We start from the raw sequence: 7,182 nt of genomic DNA, 5'->3' as shown, positions 1-7,182 counted from the left end.
CCTGTCGGGTGGTCTACTAAATGGCAATGTTCTTTTCCCCCACTCCCTAATGTGAGGGAACTTCATCAACAACCCATCTTCTCCGAATACTCTAGTAAATTACTAGGTCATCGCTTTTATATTCATCAATGGATACACGATGACCTCTTATATCTTTTTAGTTTAAGCCCTGTTCAAAAGAGCTTGCAATACACTTTTGGTAAGCTTTGAAATTCTAATATATCCCCCTTTACTGACTAAAATACTTTTATGTTTGTCGCAGTGGATACTCTGTATCGATCATTAGTTGATGATGCAATCCATCTAGATGTGGAAAAAGTAATATCTAAAGAGCTAGAGGTTAGAGCAGAGCTTAATTCTGCAGCTCAAGCATCTGATGCTCCTCTACCTAAGTCCTCCAATCAATGGGCTGTCATTCCTAGCTCTTCAACTACTCTTGAGGAAGCATCCCCTAGCATACCTCCAGAAGATACCCCTCAAGAGACACAAGGATAGGAACCTGAGGTTGTTCCTACAAGAAAATGCCCTGGCGCGTCGCTTGACATTAGAACCCCAACCCAAAAAATGAGCTGTTTTTACCTCTGAAGAGACACCTACAGGGGATATTCCCCCTCCTTCTCTAGAGCTGACTCTCTTTTCTTTATATCCTACTCTTTCTCCTTTCTCCTCTCAATTACCTGAAGGTCCTTCACTTCCGAGTGTTGGCTCCGATTCTGCATTTATGATGAATCTTTCTAAGCCAATTTTTTTACCACCCTCAGTAACTGAGAGTTCTCCTATTCTTATTTTTTCCCCTCCTTCTCTACATAGTTCTTTATTGTCCTCCACGTCTACTCCTACCTTCCTAATATTACTAGGGGGTTCTCTAACAACAGCCTAGGAAGATGCTCATAAAGAAATTAAGAAACTTACTCCTGCTGAATGGGCTGACCAATCTTCTTTTGAGGAAACTAAGGTAACATGCCCTTCATCCTTCTGTTTTAATTGATGCATTCTAATAATAACTTTTGGACTGCGGTGGATTGCTAATATGAATATGCACCGACACATGTATCATCTAACCCAAGAAGTAGCTAGGCTAAAACTACAAGCTTCTGGAGCCTCCTCGTCTCAAGCCTCTAAGGAATTATCTCACCAGCTACAAGAAACTCGCCAACTTCTTGAGGCAAAACTCATAGATTCAATCAAATGGAAAATCTCTGTCAAAGATTTTGAATCTAAAGCCAAGTCAGAGACTCTGCTTCGCACTGAATTAGCATCCAAAGTGGATACATATGCTACTGAGAAAGCTCAGTTGTTATCCCAAGTACAAGAGTAAGAATGCTGCTCTAGAATCTAGGAACTCTGAGCTAACCTCAACCTCATCCTTGACTACAATTAAAGCAAAGCTCTCCTTTAAAGAAGCTGAACTGAAAACCTTTCAAGATGCCTTGACAGAATATATGGCGGGTGAAGATGAGAGATTCGAGAAAAGAAAAAGGGCAATGCTAGAATCTCCAGAATTTAATGCTCCCATAGCCACTACCATCACCAAAGCCCTCACCAAAGGAGCTAAGGGGGAGCGAAACAATTGAAGAGGCTAGGCCACCTGGTTTCTGATCCCCCACCCAGCTTCTTGGACCGTCGGGAACTAATTTCTGAATCATCTTCTGACTTGTTCCCCAAATTGTTTTTGTTGTGACTCAGGCTATTTTTGTATTCGAAGAACAATTTTTCATCTTCTAGGATATTTTAATGTCTGTTACCCTTAATTCTTGCTTCTTTGATGTTTATTTTCCTTTGACTTCTATTGATCGGGCTAGTTCAACTTCATGTTTGACTTCATTTATTATGGACATTTGACCAACTTCTAATGACCAATCCGGCTTACATTTATGCTTAGTTTCCTCCTTAGGACCTGAACGACCTTTAGCAACCAATTAGTTTTACCCCTGCACTATGTCATCCTTAATATCCGACTGACTTTTAGTGACCGATCGAGTTTCTACTCATACACATTTTCAACCCTAATACCCGGCCGACCTTCATTGACAGATCAAGTTTCTACTCGTACTCATTTTCAACCCTAATACTCGGCCGACCATTAGTGACCGATCGAGTTTATGTACAAATGTATTTTAAATTAAGCCTGAATTTTGATCGACTAATATTATCCGCCAGAACACAGAATCCCTTTCGAGATCCCTAAACTTTTTACACTTAACTTTAGTAATGATTTTAACATCTTGGGAATACAACTTTTCATATCAACTACCCATACTATTTTCTTATTGGTAACATGCATGCATATGACGTTTGGCATGTACCTATTTTACTGTATCCGCTGATGTGCGTAAATATTATGATGTTTTATGCATGCTTTTACGCACATTCGCTTGCTTTATACATACGTATTCTTTGTATGATCGCCTCTTTTAACATGTATTCATCATATATAGTCTGTTGTACGGATATATGATCTTTGATTGGTTTTGTGTTGACAGGGACAACTTTTGGAGCGAAAACGGTGTTTGTCGACGCATCGGAGCAAGCCAGAGAACACGGTCGTGCAAATCTTGCACGACCGTGTGGCCAAACAGAAGGGAAGATGTGCACGACCGTGCAACCCTTGCACGGTCATGCGACCAAACTATAGGTGGATCAGAACACAGCCGTGCAACCCTGCATGACCGTGCACCCCATGACCGAGGCCAAGCACCACACGGACGCGGAACCCTGCACGACCGTGTCCACAAGAACCGAGCCCCAGCGTCACACGACCGTGCCAATTGGCATGGCTGTGCAGCGCATCCAGAGCCCAGTTAGGGCACGGCCATGCCATCCTTGCACAGCTGTGCCGTCGCTCCGTGCCCTAGCTTATAAAAGGTGTTTTAACCCCTTTTCCAAGGGGGGAGAGCCGGGAGGCGAACCGTCAAAAGGAGATTCATTCGGGTGCTGCTCCACGCCATCCAGGACATCGATCCAACGACCTTCCATCACCACCTCAACTCAGAAGCAAAGGATTGGATCCAGAGATCACTCATCGTCATTGGATAAGCATACTTCTTCCTTCTCTCTTCGCTTTTGAGGATTGTATGTTTAGATTCACCATGTCTTCGGGTTTTTCTCTAGCATCTATGGAGTAGAGTCTTTGTTCTAGGACAAGAGAGTAATTATGAATTGGTTTGATGTAAAACTCATAACATGTTTATATTCATTGAATGATCTCGCTTACTTTGTTTCGATTCCTCGATCTCTTTGTCATGTTGATTGATTATGCAGGAATTGCCAACCTCGTAGAGGGGATACCTTAGATTGTGCACCTGAGGGGCCCTAGTGAGAGGGGTAACCCGTTCACGGACATCTAGGGTACTTCCTCGAAAGAAGAGGTGACTCTTTCACAAGGAAGTAAGAGACCAAACCTAGCTTCTTAATTCTATCTTTGATAACATCAGTAAGAGTAGTGTCCTTGCGATCTACCGAGGCGCCCTAGTGACAGGATTTCATAGGGCTTGTCTTTGTCTAGTACTCAAAGATAGTTGCTTTAGCTTCCGGTGAATGCATGCCGAAGGACAATGAGTATAGGATAGTATGAGAAACATCAATACCACCACAATGAAACCGAACTCCTAGAACACTTCATTAACCAGGTTGATTTCCTCTCGTTGCTAGTTTTTATTCCTCGCTTCACGAGCTTTTCTCTTAGATTATTTACAACCATCGATAGTGTAGCTAATCCTAAGTGTGCCTTCACTAGTACTAATAACCAGTCCTTGTGGGTTCGACAATCTTTTATATTACTGACGACCAATCCGTAGACTTGTGGAATCGTAATAAGTTTTTGGCGCTGTTACCGGGGACTACGTCTATAACATTGGTGATAGTCCTACTAGATTAGACTAGACTTTGTTTTCTTTTCCTTTATCTTTACTTTCGTTCGCATTTAGAGATAAATAATTTTACTCTTGTTTTTCTTTACTTTCTACATTTCTATTAAAAACACCAATAATAACATTATTGCATTTCTTGCCTTTACTATAGTCCATATTTTATTTTTGCATGCGAAGAGCTAACCTTTCAGCACAACTCCTACTGTTTGATCCAGAGATTGATAGGACTTTCCTGAGGAGAAGAAACCTACAGAAGGCATTCCAAGCAGAACAGGAGTCCTAAGAGATAGCTGATAAATTAAAGGATTATGCAACACCTTATGCATGAGGGGTTCGGTCTAGCATCACTCGACCGCCAATCGAAGCTAACAACTTTGAGATCAAGCCTGCAGTAATTCATATGGTTCAGCAAAATCAATTCGGAGGAGGACCACATGACGATCCAAACCACCACTTGGAACTTTTCTACGAGATCTGCGGCACCATGAAAGTGAAGGGAGTCCCTCTAGAATCAGTAAGGTTATTGCTCTTCGAATTTTCCCTGAAAGACAGAGCCAAACAGTGGCTAAATTCCCTTCCAGCAAACAACATTACATCTTGGGAGCAGTGTGAGCAGAAATTCCTAAACAAATTCTATCCACCAAGAAAAACTGCCCACATGAGAAACTTGATCACAAGCTTCAAAAAGATAGACTCAAAATCATTATTTGAAGCCTGGGACAGATTCAAGAGCATGTTGAGATAGTGCCCCCATCATGGCCTTGAGAAATGGTTGGTCATGCACACCTTCTACAATGAAATCAACTATCACACGAAGGTATCCCTCGATTCTGCAGCAGGAGGAGCACTGATGAACAAGAGCCTTGATGAAGCCAAAGAGATAATTGAGAACGTGGCACAGAATCACCATCAGTGGGTATCAAAAAGATCTGGTGGTTCTTTCTCAGGGAACCTAATAAAAGCGTCAGGGAAATTCGACGTAGATGCAGTCACTCTCATGTCTGCAAAGCTGGATGCTCTGACCAAGAAATTTGAGGCCATGGGAAACAACAACAACACTGCTAATGCGATAGTTTGTGTTTGCGAAATCTGCGGAAGTACAGATCATGCTCATGTTAGGATGTATACTAAAATCCTAGCTTTTGGTATAAACATTTATCTAGAAATAAGAATCACATTGGTCAAATGTCTACATTTATAATAAATGCAGTTGTTCAATTAATTTATATTGTCGATAACATGGTGTGTGGTGTCACACACAGAGGATCATGTTATCAGTACCTTATAAATTATAAATAGTAGCTCACGACCAAGATGGAAAGGAACAAACCATTGAAAGGTCGTAGTGTAATTAGGTATTAGTTTATCTTAACTATATAATTACACTACTACACTTAGAGTGTATTGAGTAGGACCATTATGTTGGGTTTTTCGGGCTGCGAAAACCGCATTTTTGCATCGCGGAAACCCCGAATCACCTAGCCATTGGATCTCGTGCGAAGAAAAATTTCCGAAAAACACGAGTACGAGTTTTAAACTACGATCTACTGTAGATCGTAGTTTGGAAAAACTCTTTACCTTCGAAGCGTGCCCTCGCAAATCCCGCTCATCCAATGGTACGCCGAATCTCGAAGTTGTCAACGTAGACAACTCTCTAGTGATATCCACACGAACAAGGTGTGTTCTCTAACACACAAGGATGGAGAAGAGAGCACCCAAGTGTGCTAGCACTTTCTAGGGCTCTCGGGTAGGATTTAAAAGGGGAGAAAGGAGAGAAAGAAAAGGGATCTCACATAATCCTCTAGGTACCCTCCTTTGTGACCTTCACTTCACCCTTTCCTAGAAAACGAAAAGAGGTTTATAGTCCTTAAAATCGGAAGGTCATTATTGGCACCAATGTCCGATTTTAGACTATACTATGAACCACAAGCCCATGAGTAAAAATTGTTCTTAAGGAAATTAAAGGACACGTCTAACCTAGTACCAACTGTACAAGATGAAATATCACAAGAAACTGCAACACGTATCACAAATGATACACAAAGTGTCTCGTCGTAGTGGGAGGGTTGTTAGGCAACCTAAAAGGTTCATGCTTTGGGAGAGTCTTTGGACTTGATCCCTGGTGGACATCAACCTAGTCCCTGGACATATGATGAAGCGCTCCAAGATAAAGATGCAGCATCTTGGCAAAGAGCAATGAATGAAGAATTAGAATATATGTATTCTAATAAAGTCTGGGAGCTTGAAAAATCACCAAATAGTGTAAAAGCCATTAGGTCTACAATAGAAAAGGAAGGACAGACAGGAAGGTGTATACTTTCAAAGCAAGGCTTGTTGAAAAAGAGAAACCTTTTACCGGTAGCCATGCTTAAAGTCTATCCGGAATCCTTTATCTATTGTTGCTTATATGGATTCTGAGATTTGGCAAGTGGATGTCAAGACAGTTTTCCTTAACGGAAGTCTTGAAGAAAAGCATCCATATAAAGCAACCAGAAGGGTTCATTGCAAAGGATAATGAAGCATCTTGTGTGAAAACTCAATCAGTCTATGGACTGAAGCAAAGCTTCAAGGTCTTGGAACATCCGGTTTACTAAAGTAATCCAGACCTATGGATTTATTTGAAAACCGGATGAGTTTTGTGTATATAAGAAGTGTGATGGAAACGTGGTGGTATTTCTTGTACTATACGTAGATAATATTTTTAGTAGTTGGAAACAATATCAAAGTGTTGTCGGAAGTAGGGGTATAGTTGTCCAAACAATTCGATATAAAGAACTTAAGAGGATGTGCACACATTCTTGGGATCAAAGTCATAAAGGATCACAAGAAAATAATGTTGTGCTTATCCCGAGCTTCATACAATCCTTGCTCATTTTAGAATGAAGAACTCCAAGAAAGGTTTCTTACCTTTTATGCTTGGAGTAGCTTTATCTAAAGAGATGTCTCCGAAGACATCAAAGGAGATAGAGGACATAAAGGCAGTTCCTTATGCTTCGGCTGTGGAAAGCCTAATGTATGCAATGCTATGTACGAGACCGGATATCTATTTTTCCTAAGGCATAGTTAGCAGATATCGAAGTAACCCAGTACCGGGACACTAGACTGCCATAAAGCATATATTAAAGTACCTTAGAGGGACTAGAGATTATATGCTAGGCAGATAATTTGCTCCTTGTGGGTTACACGAATTCTGGTTTCCAATCAGATAAGGGACAATAGTAAGTCAACCTCGAGGTTTTTATATTTACTTTAGGAAGTAAAGCCATCACTATGGAGGAGTTTTAAGCATATGTGTTTTTTGGACTCCACCATA

At 41.0% G+C, this 7,182-nt stretch overlaps 1 pseudogene; it reads right to left on the bottom strand.

Moving 5' to 3' along the window:
* Nucleotides 1-4,559: 4,559 nt before the first annotated feature.
* LOC122033180 lies at nt 4,560-4,631 on the bottom strand (annotated as a pseudogene).
* Nucleotides 4,632-7,182: the final 2,551 nt, after the last annotated feature.

This window comes from Zingiber officinale, chromosome 11A (assembly GCF_018446385.1).
Source record: "Zingiber officinale cultivar Zhangliang chromosome 11A, Zo_v1.1, whole genome shotgun sequence".
Taxonomy (NCBI): Eukaryota; Viridiplantae; Streptophyta; class Magnoliopsida; order Zingiberales; family Zingiberaceae; genus Zingiber; species Zingiber officinale.
Note: the sequence above shows the minus strand (reverse complement) of the source record. Positions and strands in the feature narration are given on the sequence as shown.